The 27,184-nt window shown below is 41.4% G+C and overlaps 1 pseudogene; it reads left to right on the top strand.

Moving 5' to 3' along the window:
• The first annotated feature begins 10,423 nt into the window (after window positions 1–10,423).
• On the top strand, window positions 10,424–15,883 carry LOC129475319 (X antigen family member 3-like; annotated as a pseudogene).
• The last annotated feature ends 11,301 nt before the right edge of the window (window positions 15,884–27,184 follow it).

Raw genomic sequence — 27,184 nt, 5'->3', positions numbered from 1 at the left:
CTTAATGTGTCTCTGTTTCCTATTCCGTAATAAGAGATGATAACATTAGTAACACACACCTGACAATGTTTCTATGAGCACTAAGTGACTGTTATTATATATACATATATATAATTTTAAAATATAGTATATATAAGAGAGAGAAAGAAAGTGTGCTAAAACATATGGCTTAGAGTAAGTATCCAGAAGTGTGAGCTTCTATTCTCACATCTCTGAACTTCTGCTTTCTGCTCTTCCCCATTATTCCTCACCCCTGTCTGCCCCAGACCTCTCTCCCTGCCCCGCACACCTTCACCTCCCCTCCACACTCCACTCTCTTTCCCTATTGTCCATTTCCTCTGACTCTGGATCTGAATAAATTGATACCATCTTCTCATGATTTAGCTCAGAAAATATTCGTATCGTTTGTCTTTTATTAGGTCACCAATGAATTTATTTTTTTGAGACAAAGTCTCACTGCCTCACCCAGATTGGAGTGTAGTGGCATGATAACAACTCACTGCAGCATCTACCTTCTGTGGTCCAGTGATCCTCCTGCCTCAGCCTCCCGAGTAGCTGGGACTACATATGAGTGCCGCCATGCTAAACTAATTTTTAAAATTTTGTAGATATGAGGTCTCGCTATGTTGTCCAGGCTGGTCTCAAACTCCTGACTTCAAGTGATTGTCCTGCTTCAGACTCCCAAAGTGCTGGGATTACAGGTGTGAGCCACTGCACCTGGCCTATTTGCCCCCTCCCTGTTTTTCCTTTATCTAAGTCTTTGCTCCAGCCCAGAAAACTGATTTTTTCTCTTCCACTTGGAGGAAAGAGCAATCAAACTTTCAGGATTTTTGCTTACTCAAAGCTCAGCTTTGGCAACATTCGAGTAGTTTCTCCTTCTGCCTGAAGGAGAAAACAAAAGCCAAAGGCAGCACCTGGCAGCACCTCCCCCACCCCCTCCAGCCACCGCATTGTTCAGCATAGAACAGCGGCGCAGGGATCCAGTGGGCCAACTCTCTTGCCGTTGGAGGGATTGCTGTGAAATGCTGTGAGTACATGTATTTTTCACAACAGACGAACTCGGCTGCTGCTTCCTATTATGGGCAAATCCACAGTCTCCCAGGTATTACAGCTTCATCATGTCTGCTTCTTCATTCTTTATTCGAAGAAGTCTTTCATCATATTTTAGTGAGTCAGGGTCTTGCTGGTGAATCACACTGTTGCTGCCAGTGTGTCAGGGATCCCCAAGATCACCCTCACTTCCAGTGATTGCCTGTGAGGACCCGATGTATAGGTGTGCTCATGACTAAGACTTATTACAGCAAAAGAATACTGAGCTAAATCAGTAATGGGGAAAGGCCACTGGGCAAAGTCTGATGGGAACCAGCAAAAGCGCCAAGAGTCCCTTCCCAATGGAGTCACACAATTTGTCTCTCCAGCAATGAATCATGACAACATGCATAAAATGTTATCTACCAGGGAAGCTCATTAGAAACTCAGTGCCCCAGGTTTTTACTGGGGACTTGTCACAAAGGCACTCTCTGCCTAACAGGCAACAACATTTCAGATACCCAGAAGGGAAGCTGGTGTTCAGCATAAAACATATTCCTTGAACAAACAGTTTCAGATGAGTAAACCACTCTTATCAGATGGATAATGGTGGGAAATATCCCAAAATCAAGTTCACAGATGCCAGGCAAGGGCCAGTCTTGCAAGCTGGCCTTTCTAAGGATAGTAGTTTCAGACCTGCTATATTACCTCTTTTTTGCACAGAACTCAACTACAAAGCTTTAAAATACATAATCAAATCAGACAGAACCAATGGAAAAATGTCAGCAACATATAGATGAACTGAATGGTACCATGGACTAATTGGATCTAAGTGACACGTAAAGAAAGCTCCATAATGACAGCAGACCATGTATTCCCTTATGGGTGGTTTTGAGGGGTCCATGGCTCCAGTGGATGAAGTACCTGCCGACATGGTGGAAACAGCAAGAGAACAAGGGTGGAGCATGAAGCGGTGACTCAACTGCTGCCATCTCATGATAAAACTTTAACCTGTGAGGAGTTGCTTCTTATGGATGAATGAAGAGAATAGTTTCTTGCGATGAAATCTACTCCTGGTGAAGATGCTGTGAGCACTGTGGAAATGACAGCAAAGGATGAGTTGATTAGGTAATGGCAGGATTTGAGAGATCTGACTCCAATTTATAAAGGAGTTCTACTTTAGGTAAAATGCTATCAAGCAGCATTGCCTGTTACGGATAAATCTTTCGTGAAAGGAAGACTACATCAATGGAGGAAATTTCATTTTTGTCTTATTTTAAGAAATTGCCACAGCCCTCCATGTAGTATTAGCTTGTTAAAAAGTAAATAAAAAAGAAAATAAATTGCCACAGCCACCCAACTTTCAACAACCAGCACCCTAGTCAGTCAGCAGCCATGTACATCCAGGCAAGAACCTCTACCAGCCAAAAAGTTACAACTCAGTGAAGGCTCAGATGGTCTTTACATGTTTTAGCAATACAGTATTTTCCAATTAAGGTAGCAAACATATACAGAAAGCTTGATACATTGTACTTTTTTGACATAATACTATTGCACAGTTAACAGACTATAGTGTAGTGTAAACATCACTTTTATTTTAATTTTTTATTATTTTTAAAATATTTTATTTCAATAGGTTTTTGGGGAACAGGTGGTATTTGGTTATATGAGTAAGATCTCTAGTGGTAATTTGTGAGATTTTGGTGCACCCATCACCCGAGCAGTATACACTGAACCCAATTTGTAGTCCTTTATCCCTCACCCCCATCCCACCCTTTCCTATTGATTGGAATAGTTTCAGAAGGAATGGTACCAGCTCCTCTTTGTACCTCTGGCAGAATTCGGCTGTGAATCCATCTGGTCCTGGACTCTTTTTGGTTGGTAAGCTATTGATTATTGCCACAATTTCAGAGCCTGTTATTGGTCTATTCAGAGATTCAACTTCTTCCTGATTTAGTCTTGGGAGGGTGTATGTGTGGAGGAATTTATTCATTTCCTCTAGATTTTCTAGTTTATTTGCATAGAGGTGTTTGTAGTATTCTCTGATGGTAGTTTGTATTTCTGTGGGATCGGTGGTGATATCCCTTTTATCATTTTTTGTTGCATCTATTTGATGCTTCTCTCTTTTCTTGTTTATTAGTCTTGCTATAGGTCTATCAGTTTTGTTGATCTTTTCAAAAAACCAGCTCCTGGATTCATTAATTTTTTGAAGGGTTTTTTGTGTCTCCATTTCCTTCAGTTCTACTCTGATTTTAGTTATTTCTTGCCTTCTGCTAGCTTTTAAATGTGTTTGATCTTGCTTTTCTAGTTGTTTTAATTGTGATGTTAGAGTGTCAGTTTTGGATCTTTCCTGCTTTCTCTTGTGGGCATTTAGTGCTATAAATTTCCCTCTACACACTGCTTTGAATGTGTCCCGGAGATTCTGGTATGTTGTGTCTTTGTTCTCGTTGGTTTCAAAGAACATCTTTATTTCTGCCTTCATTTCGTTATGTACCCAGTAGTCATTCAGGAGCAGGTTGTTCAGTTTCCATGTAGTTGAGCAGTTTTGAGTGAGTTTCTTAATCCTGAGTTCCAGTTTGATTGCACTGTGGTCTGAGAGACAGTTTGTTATAATTTCTGTTCTTTTACATTTGCTGAGGAGAGCTTTACTTCCAACTATGTGGTCAATTTTGGAATAGGTGTGGTGTGGTGCTGAAAAGAATGTATATTCTGTTGATTTGGGGTGAAGAGTTCTGTAGATGTCTATTAGGTCTGCTTGGTGCAGAGCTGAGTTCAGTTCCTGGATATCCTTGTTAACTTTCTGTCTCGTTGATCTGTCTAATGTTGAGAGTGGGGTGTTAAAGTCTCCCACTATTATTGTGTGGGAGTCTAAGTCTCTTTGTAGGTCACTCAGGACTTGCTTTATGAATCTGGGTGCTCCTGTATTGTGTGCATATATATTTAGGATAGTTAGCTCTTCTTGTTGAATTGATCCCTTTACCATTATGTAACGGCCTTCTTTGTCTCTTTTGATCTTTGTTGGTTTAAAGTCTGTTTTATCAGAGACTAGGATTGCAACCCCTGCCTTTTTTTGTTTTCCATTTGCTTGATAGATCTTCCTCCATCCTTTTATTTTGAGCCTATGTGTGTCTCTGCACATGAGATGGGGTTCCAGAATACAGCACACTGATGGGTCTTGACTCTTTATCCAATTTTCCAGTCTGTCTTTTAATTGGAGCATTTAGTCCATTGACATTTAAAGTTAATATTGTTATGTGTGAATTTGATCCTGTCATTATGATGTTAGCTGGTTATTTTGCTCATTAGTTGATGCAGTTTCTTCCTAGCCTTGATGATCTTTACAATTTGGCCTATTTTTGCAGTGGCTGGTACTGGTTGTTCCTTTCAATGTTTAGTGCTTCCTTCAGGAGCTCTTGTAGGGCAGGTCTGGTGCTGACAAAATCTCTCAGCATTTGCTTGTCTGTAAAGTATTTTATTTCTCCTTCACTTGTGAAGCTTAGTTTGGCTGGATATGAAATTCTGGGTTGAAAATTCTTTTCTTTAATAATGTTGAATATCGGCCCCCACTCTCTTCTGGCTTGTAGAGTTTCTGCCGAGAGATCAGCTGTTAGTCTAATGGGCTTCCCTTTGTGGGTAACCCGACCTTTCTCTCTGGCTGCTCTTAACATTTTTTCCTTCATTTCAAGTGTGGTGAATCTGACAATTATGTGTCTTGGAGTTGGTCTTCTCGAGGAGTATCTTTGTGGCATTCTCTGTATTTCCTGAATCTGAATGTTGGCCTGCCTTGCTAGATTGGGGAAGTTCTCCTGGATAATATCCTGCAGAGTGTTTTCCAACTTGGTTCCATTCTCCCTGTCACTTTCAGGTACACCAATCAGACGTAGATTTGGTCTTTTCACATTGTCCCATATTTCTTGGAGGCTTTGTTGGTTTCTTTTTATTCTTTTTTCTCTAAACTTCCCTTCTCGCTTCATTTCATTCATTTCATCTTCTATCACTGATACCCTTTCTTCCAGTTGATCGCATCGGCTCCTGAGGCTTTGCATTCTTCACGTAGTTCTCAAGCCTTGGCTTTCAGCTCCATCAGCTCCTTTAAGCACTTCTCTGCATTGGTTATTCTAGTTATACATTCGTCTAAATTTTTTTCAAAGTTTTTAACTTCTTTGCCTTTGGTTTGAATTTCCTCCTGTAGCTCGGAGTAGTTTGATCGTCTGAAGCCTTCTTCTCTCAACTTGTCAAAGTCATTCTCCATCCAGCTTTGTTCTGTTGCTGGTGAGGAATTGCGTTCCTTTGGAGGAGGAGAGGCGCTCTGCTTTTTAGAATTTCCAGTTTTTCTGCTCTGTTTTTTCCCCATCTTTGTGGTTTTATCTACTTTCGGTCTTTGATGATGGTGATGTACAGATGGGTTTTTGGTGTGGATGTCCTTTCTGTTTGTTAGTTTTCCTTCTAACAGACAGGACCCTCACCTGCAGGTCTGTTGGAGTTTGCTAGAGGTCCACTCCAGACCCTGTTTGCCTGGGTCTCAGCAGCAGAGGCTGCAGAACAGTGGATTTTCGTGAACCAGAAATGCTGCTGCCTGATCGTTCCTCTGGAAGTTTTGTCTCAGAGGAGTACCCGGCCGTGTGAGGTATCAGTCTGCCCCTACTGGGGGGTGCCTCCCAGTTAGGCTGCTTGGGGGTCAGGGGTCAGGGACCCACTTGAGGAGGCAGTCTGCCCGTTCTCAGATCTCCAGCTGTGTGCTGGAAGAACCACTACTCTCATCAAACCTGTCTGACAGGGACATTTAAGTGTGCAGAGGTTACTGCTGTCTTTTTGTTTGTCTGTGTCCTGACCTCAGAGGTGGAGCCTACGGAGGAAGGCAGGCCTCTTTGAGCTGTGGTGGGCTCCACCCAGTTCGAGCTTCCAGGCTGCTTTGTTTACTCAAGCAACCCTGGGCAATGGCGTGCACCCCTCCCCCAGCCTCGCTGCCACCTTGCAGTTTGATCTCAGACTGCTGTGCTAGCAATCAGTGAGACTCCGTGGGTGTAGGACCCTCCGAGCCAGGTGCGGGATATAATCTGGTGTGCCGTTTTTTAAGCCTGTCGGAAAAGCACAGTATTAGGGTGGGAGTGACCTGATTTTCCAGGTGCTGTCTGTCACCCCTTTCTTTGACTAGGAAAGGGAACTCCCTGACCCCTTGCACTTCCTGAGTGAGGCAATGCCTCGCCCTGCTTTGGCTGGCACATGGTGCGCTGCACCTGCTGTCCTGCACCCACTGTCTGGCACTCCCTAGTGAGATGAACCTGGTACCTCAGATGGACATGCAGAAATCACCCGTCTTCTGCATTGCTCACGCTGGGAGCTGTAGACTGGAGCTGTTCCTATTTGGCCATCTTGGCTCCCTCCCCACATTGTATCATTCTTATGCCTTTGCATCCACATATCTTAGTTCCCACTTATGAGTGAGAACATACTATAAACATCACGTTTATATGCACTAGAAAACCAAAAAATATGTGTGACTTGTTTATTGTGGTGGTCTGGAACAGTTTAGTATCTATGATGTATGCATGAATAAATTTCTGAGGGGGATATGATTTAACATGTAAAAATCCATGAACTGGCACCTCAAAATTCATGTCCTTTCACATCTAAAATGCATTCACTTCATCTCAACATCCTCAAAATTCTTTCTAGCATCAACTGTAAATCTCAAATCTCATTCAAATATCAAAATCAGGAAAGGGTGAGATTCAGAGTATGTTGTATCCTATGACAAAATTTTTTCCATCTGTGAACTTTTGAAACCAGACAAGACATTATCTGCTTCCAAACAGCATGAAGTTGCAGGCATAGGAGAGCTATTCCCATTCCAAAATGGAGAAGATGGAAGAAGAAAAGGAGTCATGGGGAACAAGCAAGTCTGAAACCTAGCAGGGCAAATTCCATGAGATTTTAAGGCTTCAGAATGGTCCTCTTTGGCTTGATGCTGTGTCCTCTGGGCCTAGTGTGGTGGCAGCTCTGCCCTCTTGGACCTGAGTGTTAGCCCTGCTCCCTCGACCCTGGGCAGAAGCCCTTTTCCCTGAAATCGAGGAGGTGGCTCTGCCATCTGGAGCTCAGGAGGAAGTGTCTGTATTCCTGTTCCCCAGGTCGCTGCTCTCTGGGCCTACAGAGGCAGTGGCAGCTTGCCAGCCTCTGTATCTGTAGCTCTCCTCTCAAAGTCACTCTTCCTTTATTTTGTCCCATTTCTGTTCCTTTTATTCCAAGCTGGCTGTGCTTCTTTTGGTATAAAATCCTCAAAACATGTTGGCCTCTGATGCAATTCATGGCATCCATGCCAACAGACCCTGAGTCCTCCATAGATCTTTCCTGGATATATGCATCTCCTTCTCTGCATTCTGCTGAGATGGTTGACTGGATCCATGACTCACATACCTCATCTCTTTAGCAATCAGTTGTCCCACTACACCCTTGGCCCTATTTCCAGAGCTTGCTATCTGGATAGGCTGAGAATCTTCTAAATAATCAAGGGCTGATTCCTTTTTGCTCAGCAGTTCTGTCATTGATTTATTTCTCCTCCCTTGCATTTTGCAACCAGCAGTGAGGAGAAACCAGGCCACAACTTCAATACTTTGCTTAGAAATGTTCTTAGCTACATATGCAATTTCATCACTTACAAGTTCTAATTTGCATCTAAGAGAATGCAATCTAGCCAAATTCTCTGCCTCTTTCTTACAAGGACTGTGTGTCCACGTTTCCAATAACGTGTTCCCCATTTCTGTCTGAGTGCTCACCAGAAGCACCTTCAACATTCATATTTCTAGGAATATTCTGTTCATGACGATGGTTGTATTCTCTGACAGAAACTTTCTCTATAGTTTTATAAACACCCACACAATGCTACAAACTCCCCTCCATTTGAATGGCCTCCCATAATGATTCATTCAGAGGAGAGAAGCGATCTGCTGGGAACTCTTAGAGCTTCCCAAACCCAGTTTGCCTTAGCTTGCCCTGGCATTCTCCACCGCCTTTCTGCATACAATGCTCCTAACTGATGCCAGCCCCTCACCTCAGCTCAGGATCCCATGCCTCTCACCTTCTCAGGGGCTTTGTTCCTGCAATGATCATTCCTCTACCCTGAACCACCAACTGCTCCCTCTAAATGGGATAATTCCCCAAGCTAAGGGGGAACTCACCTTCTTCCCCCATGTCCTCCTGTATCTACTAACACATTTATCTTCTGCCCTTCAAAGGGAAACTGCATGAATTTATACAACCCACTTCATTGGAGTCATTTTTCAAAATTATATAGAAAGGAAAATGAACCAGAACAGCCAAAACGATTCTGAACTATAACTTTGGGGAACTCACACTACCTAATATCAAGAGTCATGCTAATTCTATAGTAATCCAGAGAATGTGGTACTGGGGAAAAATCAACAGATCAGAATGGAGTCCAGCAATAGGTTCACAGACATGATAAACTCATTTTCAGAAAAGGTGCAAAGGCAATGGAGAAATATTATCTTCTTAGAAATTGTGTTGTTTCGCCCTGCTTCTTGGCCACTACATTCATTGTTCTTTACTCCCCTGGGTCTGTTCCCCATGTTTCTCCTTTGCAGTTCAACTTCTCTTCTGTTTAATTGTCTGTCTTCCCCACCACAATGTGGTAGCCTCCATGGGACATACCACGTATGGTTCATTGGTCTTCACATTTCCAGCATCCCAGATATTTCCTGCAACATGGCAGGCACCCATGCATATATAAATGAGAAAAAAGCATGTATAAATAGAGATATTAAAGTAATTTATTTCTGTCACAAAAGGTCTTTCTGAGCCACATCCTCCACTAACGGTGACATGGGACTGTCTTTTTTTTTTTTTAACAAAGCCTCTTAGTCCCTTTCCTTCGACTACAAACACCTTAGGGATGCGAGCCTGGGGAGACAGGGAAAACCCTGGCAGGCCATGCATGTGCCTGACTCAGTGTGCACGCTCCTTGCTGCCCAAGTCCCTTGCTGTCCATGTGCCTTGCTGTCTGCCTTCTGTCCCTGCAGAGCTGTGAAAGGAGACATCGTGATTTCCTTCTGTGCTGTTGACTAGGAGTCAGCCAGTAGGTCCGCAGATCAGTCCTCCCAGATTTGACGTGTGAGAGAGTGTGAGGAGCAGACCGCAGGCGCGGTCTATGGCCTCCTAGGGGGAAGGGCCTTGAGGTTCCCGTCCTTCTCCTAACAGGCAGTGAGATGCAGCCATGGCCTTGCTGTCGTGGGGGTCCCAGACAGGGGAGGAAGGAGGGCCATAGAGGGGAGGAGGACCTAATGAACATGGAATGAGTTTTGAAGGGGGAAACTATTTGTGGTATTTGAGTCCCAGAGGCATATGAAACCCTCCACGGAAGACATATTCCGAAGTCTTCAGTGGAAACCTGGAAGAAGGCAGAGGACTACGTGGTGCGGGATGGGGTGGGGTGAGGAGGGGCGCCACAGCCCACTAGGCAGGCACGTTTCTGCTGTCGGGACTTTTTCTGTCCTGCTGAGATGCAGCTGGTAGGTCCGCAGTCCAGTCTTCCCAGGGCTTGAAGTGTGAGTGAGTGTGAGGAGGAGCCAGGGGCCGTCCGGAGTGTGGGGCAGGGTGGTACGTGGCCTCAGAGGCCGAAGGGTCTCAAAGTGCTCGTCCTTCTCGTGAGGTGGCACCGCTGTGGGCCTTGTTGTGGTAGGGTCAGAACGAGGGAAGAAGGTGGACCGAGTAGTTGAGAGGGGTCAGATGAAGATGGGGTGAGTGCTGGGGGTGCTGGGGCAGGTATCTGAGTCCCTGAAACCCTCGACAGAGGACAGATTCCAAACTCCTCTGTGGCGACCCAGGAAGGAGCGAAGTGGGCATTAAGGAAGGGAACTGGGAACACGGCGGGTTGGTGACCATGGCCCTGAGGTCTGTAGAGCGCCTGGCAGAGGTGTACAGTGAGGAGGGCCCAGTGCTGTGTGGCAACTTCTCAACTCCACTGTGGAGATTTGAATGGGTGGGGCTCTGCGTTCCAACAAAACTTGATTTTGGGAGGAAGTGGGCCTAGCAAATGGGTGTGTGACAAAAGCCGTGGTCACTGCAGTTTTAATTCTCTGGCTGTATTTTCCTAAATGCCTCCACGGAGGAGAGTTCAGTTGTGAAACCAAACCTCATCAGAAATATCCTGTCTTTTGCCAGGAGCTATAAGGCATTGCTCAGCTAGCTTGCCCAACTTAAGTGGCTTTGCAAGCATTCGGAAGGCACACATACTTACACTTACCCTGAGACTTAGTTCGAAAGTCTTTACAAACTTTTAAAAAATGACAAGTTAACATTTGGTCATGGAAGTGGTCAAATATAGCTGTCCTTTCAAGTGCATTTACCAATTCACAGTATTCTGTTTGCAGTGTGAAAAATGATTTGAAGAGTAAGATCAACATATAGGCCTAGACCAAGGAGAAGCGTACCACCTCCTGAGCTGATTGGGCCTATGTCTTAACCTTTGATGTTTTCTATTAGCAGAAAGTTATTTTTGTAACTTGTTGTTACAAAACTATGGTTTGTAATTGTTGTTGAACCAGTATGGATTCACTAATAAAGGTCTCCATGCTGATAAAAATGATCATGGCATCTCATGAAGGAAAGACTAATCCAAGAGGATTAAGTTCATCTGTTGTCTGGATGGATGATCTTGTGTTCCCCAGATTTTGCCCATGATTTCCTTCTCATGCTTATTTGCAAAAGATTACACACATTCATCCCAACATAGATTAAAACAGCTTCCAGAGCCCTTGAGGGCAACTGTCTTAGAGTAACCTCTCTGTGGGAAGAGTAACTTTATGAAGTATAAGTATGTGGAAGAGTGTTGGAGAAATGTCTTTAGACTTATGATCAGAAATATCTATGTATTCTGTATATTTACATTATCGAAATATATTGATAACAAATTATCTGCACACGCACCCCTGGTTCCAGGAGCCCAGTGATGAGGAAACTCAGCAAGAGGAACTACCAACTGAAAGTCAGGATCCTACACCTGGTGAGGAGAGAGAAGATCGGGGTGCAGCTGAGATTCAAGGTGCTAGGAAGAGAAAGAAAGAATATCTATGGTGGGGGGGTGGGCAGAAGAGGCTTATATGTGCATCATGCATTATGCCATAAACAGTAGCAGGAGGAAAGAAAACATTAGGAAAGGATCTCAAACACTTGCTGAAAGTTGGCTGGAAAAGTGAAGAGTATAGTTTGCAGCTTCATGCAGTCCCTGGATACAATGAATCTTCTCTTTTTCTTCGACGTTTATTTTGCATGCTTGAAAATACAGTCCTTGCTAAATCAGATGAAACTGTTTAATGTGGTGTACAAAATTTCACTAGTTTGATCTTCTTAGAATGTTGTCTCATCTTCTCAGCTGTGGTGTCCACAGTATTGTATGCACCCTTTAATAGCATGTAGAATGCCAGGTCACCCTACCTTATAATATCCTGAATAAAGCCCATTTGCATAAGGATATTAGCCCCATTTTATAAATAAGAAAACTGAGGCTCTGAAATGGAGGCTTACCAATAACACTTGACTCATGGAGAAGGAATTCATATTTCATTCCAAGGTTTGTGTTCTTCCTACCAATTGTGTTAGAAAATTCTAATTATTTTGCTTAAAATGTTCATACTCGAATGTGTCTGTACTGTAAGGTACTTCAGTATTGCCTCAGGACAAAACACAGTTCAGTGAAGCAGGATAGCAACTCCAGAAAAGAGCTCGATGAATGACAGCCACTGTTTCCTTTGCTCTGTATTTTAGACAGTATGTTTGGTAAAAGCTGGATAATTTAGGACATTGGCACGCAGGTAGCTATATTAGTATGATTTTAAGGGACTTTTTAACAGTTGTTTAAATACTTTTATAATTAGAAAACTCAAAGTATGATAAGATTATGATGAAACAGAAATTATTTCCTCAACAGATAGCATTTTGCAGTTAAACATTGACAGAATTTGGATCATGGATTATTTTAGCAATTCACTGTTAAGGGGTTTCCAGAATATGACTGTCAACAATACTCATTAATTTCTTTTCACTCAAGTTCCTGTACTCTCATGGAAGACAGTGATTTTGCTGTTATATTTGGTACTTTCTTCTGAATGGGATTCATTTATGGAAAGTTACATATAGGGTCTTTGGACCTAAGTTTGTTTAATTTTAACCAAAAGATTTTCAAGTTACCTCAACAGGTGATGAGTGTCAGGACTGTAAGATTTGTCATAGGCTTACCAATACATTCATCTAATGTTTCAGAAAATTACATTTAAGTTATGATTAAAATGCTATCCATTGAGCAGTCTTTAGATTTCCTAGATAGCTGATACTCACTGTTTATAATACACAATGGTAAAGTATAGGAAATGTGTGATCTGATTTTTCCTCAGGTTGTCATTTCAGATAAGATTTTATAATACAGGAAAACAAAGGTGGGACATCTTTGCATCACATTTATTACCACAGTAGCCTACAGCCTTTTATTTCATAACACTGAAGAAAAGAATATTATCATTTCCTTATTTATCTTTCTTGTTTGCCTGCTTCAATCGATAACCTTTGTATTTTTAAGTACCTGACCTGGAAGCTGATCTCCAGGAGCTGTCTCAGTCAAAGACTGGGGATGAATGCAGAGATGGTCCCGATGACGAGGGGAACATTCTGCCAAAATCAGAGCAATTTAAAATGCCAAAAGGAGGTATGCTATCCATTAAGACGCAAAATTATATGCTTTCTGTTTTCCACAATATTATACTTTCGATAGTAAGAGAGAACATTACTACCCCTTTAAAATCAGAGTTCAAATGCAGACTTCTTTGAAAGGTTGTTCAGACTCCAGTTGCCTGACTGCAAGACTTAAACACTGTCAGATACAGACACAAATTGGGTCAAAGCCATATTTAATCATCAAATATGAAAGCATATTCTTACCTCTGATTATACCCAACAACTAACAATTTTCAGATTCTTTTCTCATTTCTGCTTTTAACAAATACATAATGCATTTCTAATACCAGTTTGTGTGAAATATCCTGAGCACCTTAAGCAGATTCTAGTACCAGCTCTAACATTATTCATGAGATTCTGGATGAATTCCATAAATTCTACACCCATCTTTTGCTGTTGTTATTGAAAATAGTAAATGCAAATCAGATATATTAAAATCTGTTTTAAAGTTGATTTCTGTATCCTCATGTTCTGTTGGATAGAATACAAAGATATGACTTGTTTTTCATAACAATCAGTTTCACTCCAGTTATAATAGCTGAGTTGAGATTTCATGGTTCCTAAGTAAATGAGTGGGCAGGCCGGGCGCAGTGGCTCACGCCTGTAATCCCAGCACTTTGGGAGACCGAGGAGGGCAGATCAGAAGGTCAAGAGATCGAGACCATCCTGGCCAACATGGTGAAACCACGTCTCTACTAAAAATACAAAAATTAGCTAGGTGTGGTGGCACATGCCTGTAGTCCCAGCTACTAAGCAGGCTGAGGCAGGAGTATCGCTTGAACCTGGGAGGCAGAGGTTGCAGTGACCCGAAATCGCACCACTGCACTCCACTCTGTCGACAGAGCAAGACTCTGTCAAAAAAAAAAAAAAAAAAAAGGGACAGAAAGAGAAAACGAGTGGGCAACTTGCTTGATGAAAGTATCTTTTCCACACATTTTTCAAACTGGCGACTGTTAATCAGAAGAGCTTCTGAATTTATAGGAAGCATTCCATGTTTATGGAAGAAATTACCTAAATGATTTTACTCTACACTGCTGAATCATTCCATTAGACTATTTACATTGAAAGATAGTTTTCAATTATTTCCAGGAGCCCGTTGAACAAGCCTCAATTTCATTCTTAGGAAGCTTATAGTCTTAAATGGTTATCTTGTTAAAATAGTTAGCAAATTACATGAGAAAGGAAAATAATAAAAAATGAAAATAATAAAGAGCAATAGAATAAATGTAAGGGAAAAGGAAAGAGGTACTTACTAAGAGACAGCTATGAATCATTAGTAAAAGGAAATGTAATCCAAAAATAATAAATTTAAAAGATTGTTCTTTTGAAAAATACGTGTGTGTGAATAGCGTAATAGTTTACATACTCTTGAAGAAAATGGAAAAAGCTCAACATGGAATATGAACAAGACCCTAACAGATACTGAATGTATGGTATGATCGAAAGTGAATACATTCTTGAACTCTAATATTTTCAAAATATGAATGAAATGATTGCTATGCTAGGGACACATAAATTTAGTTAATCTACTCCAGTAATACCTGAATATCTAAACATCACAAAGACTGTGGAAGAACTTCTGAAACTTACCACTTATCCCTCAAAAACACTTAACTTTTAGAAACAAATATTTGGCTTTTCCAGATATTTTACTCTCCTTTTCTATTTTCCTCTCCCTCCATATCTTTTTTTTTTTTGCCCCACTGTTCACGATATGTGCCTCTTTCCCATTTTGATGTTAAAAATAATAGTGATAGATTAAACCGAATCTGACCATGTAAGATTTTATTTTACCAATGGGAATACTTTCAAGTGTAAAAAGAAAGACCCTTCATATTGATATCAGGATGACAGGTGAAAATCTTGGACAAATGGCCACACCTGAAAGACTACAGAAGGTAAACTAGCCCCAAGCAACATTTTTGCACTTGTGTGCAACAGAGAAAAAACAAATGCAGTGCTGGGCTTTCCATTCACTGCACTTAGCAATTCCTAATGTGACATTAACTGTTTCCCGGGAGCTTGTTGAACATCCAGGCTATTATTTCAAGCCAAAACATTACATTACATTATACATTGTTTGTAAATTCCTTTTATTTCTTAGGTTTGTTGTGCGTTGGTTATATTTTTATTAAAACTATACACAATGTTTGCTTTTCACTTTCAGACACCTTTTAATAGGTTCACTTGATTTAATATGTTCTGAAGTTAGACAGTTTTTGGTTTCTTTGAACTACAGGAAGCAGGGTGTTTTAAAAATGGTGCTAATGTATATGCTTGGGAGACTATCTTCAAGTCTCTACAGAGGTTTAACTGAATGTTAGCCATCAGGTTACTCTTAGGCTTCTGGTTTTAGTCCATGGTATAAAAGAAAAACTTTGGTGTCCTTCGCATACTTTTAATGTCATCTGAATACAGTTCTGCTACTAATATTCCCTCCTGTTATGTTTCTATTATAGGTGACAGGTCACCACAGGTTTAAACGAAGACAAGCTGAAACAACACAAACTGTTTTTATCTAAAATTTTTGACTTAAAAATATCTAAATAAACTTTTGCAGCTTTCTCCAAAGAAGTCTTGCACATCTTTTCATTTTATTCCAAAATATGTGAAACTATTGAAAATGGTGGCCGGGTGTGGTGGCTCAAGCCTGTAATCTCAGCACTTTGGGATGCTGAGGCAGGAGGATTTTTTGAGCTCAGGAAACTGACACCAGCTTGGGCAACATAGTGAGATCCCCTCACTCCAAAAATAAATGAATGAATGCATGAATGTATGCATGTACACATGTAGCCTTAGTCCCAGCTACTCTTGAGGTTAAGGTGAGAGGATCCCTTGAACTCAAGAGGTCGAGGATGCAGGTAATTATGTTCAGGCCACTGCAACTCCAGCCTGGGTGACAGTGAGACTCTGTTCAAAAAAAAAAAAAGGAAAAGTATCATTTTTGAAATTTTGTATTCTGATTACACTGGTATACACACTTGTGATATTATGAAATATATAAATATATATTTGGTCCTCTACCCTCTATACTGGCATACAACTCTTAATATTTTTAGAATCTCCACAAAGTGATGTCTTTTTGTATGCTAATGAGTTGACTGATGCCTAGCAGCCCCTAGGTAGCTTTATGATGGGAGGTGAGAGGGCTGGGACTTTCAGTCCCACCCCAAACCTTCAGGAAAGGGAGAGGGGCTGAAGGTTAAGTTGATTACCAGTGGCCAGCCAGTGGTTTAATCGATCACATCTGCATAATGGAAACCTCCATGAAAACCCAAAAGGACAGGGTGCAGAGAGCTTCTGGATAGCTGCACACATGGAGGACAGCATTCCCACAGAAGGCATGGCTCCCTGCCCCTTAACCCTTTCCTTATCCTATGCATCTCTTTAACTGCGTCCTCTCCTGTTTTTTTTGTGTTGTTGTTGTTTTGTTTCTGTTTTTTTTGTTTTGTTTTGTTTTGTTTGAGATGGAGTCTCGCTCTGTCGCCAGGCTGGAGTGCAGTGGTGCGATCTTGGCTCACTGCAACCTCTGCCTCCCGGGTTCAAGAGATTCTCCTGCCTCTGCCTCCCAAGTAGCTGGGATTACAGGCACGTGCTACCACACCCAGCTAATTTTTGTATTTTTAGTAGAGACAGGATTTCACCATGTTGGCCAGGATGGTCTCCATCTCCTGACCTCATGATTTGCCTGCCTCAGCCTCCCAAAGTGCTGGGATTACAGGCGTGAGCCACCGTGCCCAGCCCTAATACCTTGTTTTAATCAATCCATAAACGTATATGCTTCCCTGAGCCGTGAGATGCTTTAGCAAGTTAATTGAACCCGAGTAGGAGTCATGGGAAATTCAATTTATAGCTGGTGGGTCACAAACACAGTAAAACAACCTAGGGCTTGAGGCAATTGGCAGGGCCCTCTTGTGGGACTGAGCCCTCAATCTGTGTGATCTGATACTATCTCCAGGTACATCCTATTGGAGTTGAATGAGAAGATACCCAGCTGGTGTATGCTGCAAAACTGATTGCTTGCTTGGTGTGTGGAGAAAAGCCCCCACGTATTTGGTCACAGAAGTCGTTCATGTTACTGGCTGTAGGGCAAGAACAGAGAAAACACTTTTTTCTTCTACTCAACCCACAGGTATCATCATGTTTGTATATTGATTTACTATGCACTAACCTTGCTAAATATCTTTATTCCAAATTTATCTCTAAATCCTTTCTGATTTTCAACATACACAATCATATCATCTTTGAATAACAACAGCTTGTTTCTGACATTTCAAACAGTGTACTTTTTCCTTTTTCCTATTTTACTACATTGAACAGACCCACCCAATACAATGCTGATTAGAACCAGTAATTGTGGCCATCCTTCTCTTATACCTAGTAGGCACTGGAAATTTTTTTTTAACATTTTACTATGTTTGCTGTGCTTTTTAAAGTAGATACATTTTATTAGAATAGGAAGTTCCATTCTATTTTCCGTTTGCTAAGACTATTTATCTTGAATATATGCTGAGTTTCATGAAGCACTTGTAATGCATCCATGTAGGTGATCACGGGACTTTTTCCTTTATTAATCTGTTAACATTGTGAATTACGTTGGTAAGTTGCTATGTTTAAACCAACGTTGCATTCCTAGGGGGAACACTGGGTCATGACACATTATCCTTTTTGAATAATCTATGTATTACTAATTTGTTTAGGATTTGTTTGTGTGTTCTCAGAAGTGACATTAGCCTATATTTTTATTTTATGTAGAGCTGCTTCTCAAGTTATCATAGAATTATGTCCCAATAAATTGATAATTTACTGAAAATTTTGTAAGTTGAAAAGGCATTCAGTACACCTAACTTAGCAAACATCACAGCTTAACTTAGCCTACCTTAAATGTGCCCAGAACACTTACACTAGCCTAGCCAGTTGTGCAAAATCATCTAACACAAAGTCTATTTTACCATAACTTTGAATATCTCATGTAATTTATTGAATACTATCCTGGAAGTGAAAAACATGATGGTTATATGGCTACTCAAAGTACTGTTTCCACTGAACGCATTTCTTTTATCTGCCATTGTAAAGCTGAAAAATTTTAAGTGGAAGCATCATAAGTCAGAGGCATCTGTATTCTCTTTGTTGGACTTTGGTATCTAGGTTACACTAGCTTCATGAAATGAATTGGGATATAAGTCCTCTTTCTATTCTCTGAAACTGAAATTTCTGCAAGACTGAATAACTTGGGGATAGCTTTTACCATGTTATTTTGTTTCTGGATTGAATCTCCTTTTTACCTTTGGACCCTACTTAAAAGAAAGACAGAAGGAGCAGCTCTAGGTTCCCATGCCTTTGAACTTTATAATGCTGCAGACCTTGCTGGACTGAACAAAGGAGGATGAACACAGGCGTAAAGACAAATACAAAAGAGTATGTTTGGAAGAAGGGGTAAGGGGCTCCTTGCTTTTAGTGAACAAGGGCCCTGAGCTTCTAGACCCTTCGTATTTATTGAGTAAAGGAGATAGGGAGAAGTGGGTGGTTGTCAGTCAGCTGCTTGACTTAGTGCGGGCCTCCATGACTGCATTCTTTGAACAGTAGGCTCCAGATGTTCCAGTAGATAACCTCAAGGAGCACGGCGCCAGGGAGTGACTTCCCTCAGCATACCTTCTGGTGGCAGGTGCAGTTTGCTGTTTGATCATATAGCCTCCAGTGGAATGCTGAGTTGGTCACGACTCTCAGGCTTTCGGCTCCCAACATTATAAGGCGGCTGTCTTTCCTCCAATGATGCCTCTAATGATGCTGTCACTCTGAAAACTACCTGCTCCTTTTTCTGTACTGATATTAACCTCTGTGCAAAAAAAGTTAAAAGTCACCATTCTATTAATTTGCCTACATAAGTTTTTTAAGATGGGTTCTCGCTATGTTCCCCAGGCTCATCTTGAACTCATGGGCTCAAGTGATCCTCCCTCCTTGGCCTCCAAATGTCCTGGGACAACAGGTGAGAGCCACTGTGCTGGGCCTGCCTACATGATTTTGATCTGTGGTATGTGGTCGTGAATGAGTTGACTAACCAAAGGTGTGTATATTTACGACAATAGCTCCATTTATTGAGTTCTTTAAGAAAAACAGGAATAATAATAAGTCACATTTATAGAGTATGTGTTATCCATTAGCCACTTCTCTGAGCTACGTTTCATTGTTTCTGACCTCATTTAATCCCTTAAAAAGGTGAGTCAGAGTTTTCATAAAATTTACAATAAATGACTCTAGTAAGAAGCAGATATGGAGATTCAAGTTCTAAGTTCACAGTCTGTGCTTTCTCGAAACAAATGCTTCTGACAGCATTGAATGTAGAACTGGTGTCGTGTATGTTGACTTTAGTGGTAATCTCATTTTTTATATAAGTCTGTGGTGATATATAAGATGTGTATTTTTTCATTGTTAAAGATGAAAGGCTTTGTTCTTTTATTGAAGGAGGGGTTTTCCAAAATATGGCACATAGAGCTAACAAGTGTTCCGAGATGAAACCATTGGTACAAAAACATTTTAAAAAGTAATGATAACATACCTATTTTACTGTGCTACAAAACAGTATAACTTGAATACTAAAGTCATTTGGAATAGTTTGTGGGAGAATGGAGAGAAGAACTGATGCCTCAATCCCTGTGGAAAATGCCAGAACATCTCCTGCAAACACATCTGACCTTTCTTTAAAAGTTTTTAAGAGCCAGGGAAGGAGAAGCACCAAACCTCATTTTTTTTAGAAAAACACACACATTTATTTAATATAAGTTTTACATAGGGAAAGGAAAACACAAAGAAGCAGGAAAACTTGTGTATATTTATTCTAGATTTGATGGAGAAGTGGACAGTGATGGAGAAGTATGATTGGATAAAAACACATGATCTAATGATAGTTAACTGGAGAGAACTCAGCTATGCCTGTTTGTTTAAATTGCTGTCAGTGACCTTGTGTTTTTGGAGATATACAGATGTTCATTTCCTCTGGGTATAGAGACAGCACCTGTCAAATGAGGATTTTATGACCTGCTTCAGGGGAGAAGAGTCGGGGGAAGGTGAGAGCTACCTTCATGTTTCTGCTGTTTTCTAAATACCCCCATATTCTGGGGTAGTGTATCCTGAACCCCACCACTCAAAACTTAGCACTGATTTTATATCTCTGTGTGATATATTCCAAGTTTTCAACATGACATACAAAATTTCCTATCTTTCCCACCCTCCTGTGATCTTTCTAGTTTCAATCACCACCACTTTCCACCTTTCATTTTGCATTCTATTGTCAAGGACTGCTGATACTTCTCATCCACATACAATGCTATTTTATTCCTCCCTGTCTGTATGTGTGTGTATATATATATATATATATATATATATATATAGTCTTCTCTGCCCAGAATGTGCTTACCCCTCTTTCTTTACTTGAGTAACTCCCATTTATGCTCCCTTATTCTGCTCAGGTGTTACCTTCTCTATGAAGCCTTCTTTAATGTAGTTAGGCTGCTGAGCTTCCTCTTCTGTATTTCTAAAAGAAATTCTGCTTCCTCTTTAAATAACTTTTCATTTTTTTAAAATTTTACTTTAAGTTCCAGGATACATGTGCAGAATGTGCAGATTTGTCACATAGGTATACATGTGCCATGTGGTTTGCTGCACCCATCAACCCGTCATCTAGGTTTTAAGCCCTGCACGCATTAGATATTTGTCCTAATGCTCTCGCTTCCCTTGCCCCCCACCCCCCAACAGGCCCCAGTGTGTGTTGTTCCCCTCCCTGTGTCCGTGTGTTCTCATTGTTCAACTCCCACTTATGAGTGAGAACATGCGGTGTTTTGTTCTCTGTTCCTGTATTAGTTTGCTGAGGATGATGACTTCCAGCTTCATCCATGTCCCTGCAAAGGGCATGATCTCGTTCTTTTTTATGGCTGCATAGTATTACATGCAAACCTTATTTTTCATCTACATAAAACTCCATCAGTCTGACAGTCACCACATCTCATTCAGAAGCCCTTGAAGCTTCCTCGATCCAGCCTGATACCCCTCTTACTATACGTAATACAGGAATTTCAACTCTGAGCTCCATTTGTATCTTCATATCCACAAAGAGAATTCTGCAACAAAGGGCCCTACTCAGAATCCATACTGCTTAAGGAGGGGAAGGAAATTATAATAAGCAATTATTTCTCCCTATTACAGAGATTGTAAAATATTTTTTTTATCCAAAAGGACTGAAAAGCTAGGATTCAAATAAAAAGTGAGATTAAATGTAGGGGATCCCATTTGCCACAAAGTATGTGAGAAGTTCCTAGGCTGCAGAGCTGGATGAAAGAATTAGGGCCTAGGTAGTAGACAGGGGAAAGTAACCAGGGCAACTTGCTGATGAGAGATGACTTGGGTCCTAGCAACATTGTCTCTTTATTGGCTATGGCATGAAATTGCCATGGGTTTCTATCCTGCCTCTCACGCACTGGCCTTGAGAGGGTGGGCAAGATACTTATATCCTGTGGGACAGTCTCCCCATTTCTAAAGTAGAAATTAGAATATTTACACTAAATACTTGCTATGAAGAATAAATGAAATAATATAGGAAGTAAGCATTACATTGCAGACAAATTTGGTTTACTAGTTACATTTCTGCTTTTTCTTCAAAATCTATTTTTTCATTCAATTTACCTTTACAACTACATCTATAATAAAGTAATAACTGTTTTTGGGATGTAAATAAAAATACCAAGTTACCTTTCAAAATGCATTTGGCTTCCAAAACTTATTTGATTTAAATAAATATGTTAATTAATTGTATCAGATGTAGAATGAATTCTAAAGTCTGTTTCAGAATACCCAACTGTGAAAAGGCCAAACCTAAGTCAATGGTATGTGCTGAAAACTGCTTCTTGCTCTGTGTGATGCCAGGAGGAATTAGTCAATGTTCTGGCCAGGCAACACTACACACAATTCAGAACAAGAGTGTGTCAATTGCTCAAGCATTTCCTAAACAGCCCTGTTGTGGCTAACGTAGCTACAAGGTTCACCAGTGCTGTTAGTTTGCCTTGTCACATATCCATAGATTGGCCGGTAAGAAGAAAATGAGCCCAAATTGATCCAAGTGGTTGATTGCTTGCATACACAGCAAAAGTAAGATCGGCATTGCGTAAGCACTGTGTCCCTAGTCTCACAGTATGACACTGAATCAGAGGTACTCAGTGACAGCACAGATGGTGGGTCTCTCTGCCTGTGAGGAGACCACAGTCATACCCTGTGGCCAAGGTTGAAATCACACTGAATACTAAACCCAAGATCACATCTAACACAGCTGCAACTATGGGACAGCAGAGGCAACCCAGCTCCCCGATCATCCCAGGCATAACACCTGGGGATGTCATCCACGCTTTTGAAGTAGAGGAACTTGTGTCAATGACTACCCTGAACTGACTGCCTTCTGACAGTTCCCTAAGGCAAAGATGCAAATGAATTGTTTGGAGTGGATAAGGAACCCTAGAGAGAAAGGTCGCACAGTGGGAGGCCACATTGGGAGGTTGGACAGCTCCTGCCTAACTAATGTACGTCCTGCTGGGGGTACCCTAACAAGGGTAAACTCTTAGAGTCCAGGGGTATCAATTGTGCCCTCTGGGATTGTACTTGCATGTGCGCCCTGACTATCCTGACCCTGCCTGGACCCTGGAAGGCATTTACATCAGCCTCAGCTTGCTGGTCAGAATTGTACCGGGCCTGAAATAGAGGCTTGGGCTGGACAAAAAAGGTTAATACCGAATCTTAGTTAGGAAGTCACTGGCCTTTGTCAGATAGACCTTCATAATTAATAGCATTTGTATAAGATGGCTATGATGGGAAATCTGGTTTGTCAACTTGGCTCAGTCACAATCCAGACAAAATTGTTCACTTTGTTCAGGGTAGGTGTCTCTCTGAAGGTGTTTTTCAGTTGAGACTAACAGTTAAATAAACAGACACTGGGTGAACTTAATTGCCCTCCACAATGTGTGTGGGCCTCATCCAGTCGCTTGAAGGCTTTCAGAAAAGAAGACTGAAGTTCTCCTCAAGATGAAGAAATTCTGCCTCTACACTGCCCTTAAATTTGAGCGATCACATCACCTCTGCCATGGGACTCCAGCCTGACATCCTGCTCTGCAAGCTTTGTACTTTCCAGCCCCCATATTTGCGTGATCCACTTCCTCAAAATCAATTTCTCTCTCTCTCTTTCTCTGCGTGCATGTGCATGTGCACACACACACACACACACAGAGGAGCCTTAACCAATAGGCTGCTTATATCTGGGGCCCTTAAAGGGCATAACTGAGATCAGTACTGCAGGTTGGTCTCACCCTACTGCATGGCTCCTAAGGCAGAGGCCTGTGGCATTCTCCTCCCACCCTGTACAGACTGACATCCATGTGGCTCATCACTGTGACTCAGGATTTGGTCATCCAACCATGTAGAGATCACTACAATTCCACAAGTGTTCCCTGACTTCCTTATGCCTGTGAGGTCACCTATCTCATCCTGAGGACACAGGGATCTGCTGAATATGTTTCCAGCCTTCCAGGAGAGACCAGAGAGCCTGTGAGGGAGATACACCTGCAAAGAGAACTTCAGTGCAGTAACAGCAACGGGCATAGCTGGTGTGTTCACCAAACTCATGAGAGATCACACTACCAACATCTCCCGCTTGATTTTCCCCATCAACTAACAGCTCATCCTGGAAACAATCCCTTTAGTAGGTAAGTTGGATTCCCCTCATTGTTTACCCCAGGCACGTGGAGCTACAAAGCAAATTGATACTGGTATGTTGTGTGAGAGTGGAATCCAAGAATGGAATGTTCTGCAGTGATGTGATTGCCAAAGCAGTCAATAAGTCTTTGTGAGTTCCCAGATGAAGCAATATTTACAAGCTTTTCTCAGTTTACAGGGAGTGACGTATATGGAAAATCCAGTTTACTTAAGACTCTGGAAAAGGTCATTTGCCTCCCTGTAACACTCAGTCCCCAAATGCCAGTAGCCTCTGCCAATCATTCCAACAACCAAAGCTGCCCTCAAAAATTTCCTAAATGTCCCCAAATGGGCAATGATATTCTAGTTATAAATTACATGTTTAGGACTGAAAGGAAGTGCCCTCAATCTTCTTATTTACATCAAAAGAATAGGAATGTTGTGGTCAGTACAGAGTAAATAGCTCTCTAGCATGGAAAAGAACACAATGTTCCCCAGGAGGGGTTGCAGGCACCTTCCTCCTCTGTCTCACTTTCTGTGATAAGAAAGTTTTTCAGGACCAAGAGAGGTGGCTCATCCCTCTAATCCCAGCACATTGGGAGGTCGAGGTGTGAGGATTGCTTGAGCCCAGGAGTTCGCGATCAGCCTGCAGAACATAGGGAGATCCCGTCTACTTGGGAGGCTGAGATGGGAGGCTGCCGTGATCCATGATTTCTCCACTGCACTCCAAGCTGAGCAACAATGAGACCTTATCTCAAATAAGACAAAAAGTAAAGAAAGTATTTCAGAGCCAGCTGGGGTGTGTGGTGGAGCTTCATTTCACAGGTCAACCACTGCCATGGGACATTGATGCTCAGGATAGTTCTGTAGTAGTCATGGCTCTGGGATCTTGAGACTGGTGTCCTTCCCCTCAGTGAGGACAGCCCTCTCCAGGCTGGGACACAGGAGGAAGGGGCCAGGCTAGGTCGTCAGGCTGCTAAGGACAGCTATCTGCTGTGGGATCGCAGATGAGATCAGGAGAAGGACAGCTGAAGGGAGGAGAGGGGAGATGAACTCCTCAGGTGAAGGGCTGGAGTCTGTTAGTGAAGGGAAGACATTGGCCTTAAGTCCTGACATATCTCCAGGTTCCCATGGAAGGACATGAAGAATGAAACCAAGGCTGGTGGGAGGGGGACAATAGCTTGCATCACCTCCCATCCAATGTGTTCAATGGTCCGTGAGAATAGCCTATGCCCTTTTGTGATCTAAAAGGTCATTTCCTGACACCCCTCCATCCACTACCCATGAGGAGAAGGGATTTGAGATAAACTGAGTCCTTCAGGGAGAAAGGCCAGTAGGAGTTGCAAGTTCTTCTCATAAGATGCACTGCCTTACCGTTATGGTGACTCACACTATGTTCATTTATCCTGAGTTCCTGTGTGCTCTGAGGTTGCTCTTCCAAACCTCCTGTCTGTCCTGGGAAGAGTGGGTATATTGCACCCGATCTTGCTACCTAAGGGATTTAATAAGGTTTCTGAAATTTCCCTAGGCTGGGCAGTAAATTCCCAGATCCTAGGGCACCGTTATGGCCACACTACATGAGATTCATTGGGTGTGAATCATGGAGCCTGCATTTTAAAAATATTCTGGGTTCCAACTTTCATAGAAACTTGTCTGAGAACTACTAGAGGAGGAGAATAGTCTCCTTTCCCAGCCACACAGCTTCTTTCTCCTTTGTGAAGGTATAGAAGGGACAGGTTTAGAGTGTTCTCTGATATATAAAACTCAGGATCTTCAGGTGAGGAGAACAACACTCACATGCTGCCTGTTACTCTAATGATGCTCTCAGGACACTGTCTCCAAATGATACCCAGACTAGTCCTTTCAAGCCTCCATCTCTAAATGATTTCTGAAGAAATCAAATTTCCATTCACTGTACAGTCCCTTGCTGTAAAATTATAAATATTTTGCAGTTGCCTTTGGGTCTTGCCCTTGATTGCATAAATATGTAAGCACAGTAGATGTTTTCATGATGCCTCTGACCCACATGGCTCTACCACTCACTGCTGGGTGACACTGAGAAAATTACTTAACATCTCTTGCCTCCTTTCTCCATTAGTTCTTTGGAAATAGTACTAGTAAAGTCATCTACTTCTTGCAGGCAGTTTACAGCACTGACTATGTGAAGACAAGTACAGTTGTCAGAACAGTTTCTGGCATATAGTAAGTTTCCAATCAATTCTAGCTGTTATTTTTTTGCTGTTAATATTATTGCTGTTCCCACATTTTCCTGGAGCATGTTCCAGAGATACAACGTCAAGACTACCTTTGACCCCTTGGCTGATCTTTGGATTATCTCTTTAGCTCTTCAGGGACTCAAGGACTGATTCTGTGGGGCTTGGGGGAGGGCATAGTTTTTTTTTTTTTTTTAAGCGTAATGAATATTCAGCTCTCCTTAAAAGGTAATGTGGAACCTAAATGCTATGGTGGGGTTTAGTCATCATGATCTTGTGGGAAAAATCTGCATGGAAATTTCTCTAGGCAATTAGACCTCTAGTGACCTCTTTATTTGATTTGTACAATGCTTTGAGAAGTAAGTGGTCACTGGATAATGATGGGACATAGGTATATAAATTTAAAAACAGTATGAATTTTTTATTTCATAGTTTGTGTTTTTTGTATCCTATCTATCTTTGTCTAACATGATGCCACAGATTCTCATAAATTTTCTTCTAGAAGTGTTGTAACATTAGCTTTTACATTTAGTTCTATGATGCATTTTTTTTTAAATTAGAGATAGGGTCTCCCTGTGTTGACCAGGCTGGTCTTGACCTCCTGGCCTCAAGCAATCCTCTTATCTCAGCCTCCCAAAGTGCTGGGATTACAGGTGTGAGCCACCACGCCCGACTGCGCCTGGCCAATTTAAGACTTTTCTTCCTTTCTGATGTGAGTATTGAATGGTATACATCTCCCCCTATGCTTTAGTTTCATCTTGCAAAGTTTGATATGTTCCGTTTTCATTTTAAAATTTTCCCTACAATTTCTTCTTTTATCCCTGCATTACTTAAAAGTGTTTTTTAATTTCCGATATGTCATGGATTCCAGTTATCTTTCTACAACTAGTTTCTATTTCAATCCTTCTGTGGTCACAAAACATGTTTTATAAGATTTCACTCCTGTGGAATTTGTTGAAATTTGTTTTTTGGCCCATAATATGGTTTATCTTGGTGAACATTCCATGAGCACTTGAGACAAACGTGCATTCTGCTGTTGTTCTATGAATATCAATTAGGCCAAGTTGTTTGATAATGTTGTTTAAACCTTTTGCATTTATATATCCTGGGGTTTTTTTTGTACACGTTTTCTACCAATTGTTGGGAGGAATGTTGAAGTCTTCTACTATAAATGCATATGTGTCTATTTCTTCTTTCTGATGTATCGGTTTTTTCCCTCACGTATTTCAAAGGTGCATACATACTCATGGTGTTTCTGTCTTCTGAATCAATGCACCTCTCTATGATTATTATGTAATGTCCCACTTTGTCCCTTGTAATAATCTTCACTACAAAGTGTGCCTTGTGAGGTATTAATTTAATACCTCCAGTTTTTATTTGGTTCACATTTGTGGGGTTATATCTTCTTCTATCCTTTACTTATAACTTACTTATTTTTAAAGTGGGTTTTTTTCAAGATACAGATTACTGAT

Source organism: Symphalangus syndactylus, chromosome X (assembly GCF_028878055.3).
Source record: "Symphalangus syndactylus isolate Jambi chromosome X, NHGRI_mSymSyn1-v2.1_pri, whole genome shotgun sequence".
Lineage (NCBI taxonomy): Eukaryota > Metazoa > Chordata > Mammalia > Primates > Hylobatidae > Symphalangus > Symphalangus syndactylus.
This window is presented reverse-complemented; position numbering and strand designations above follow the sequence as displayed.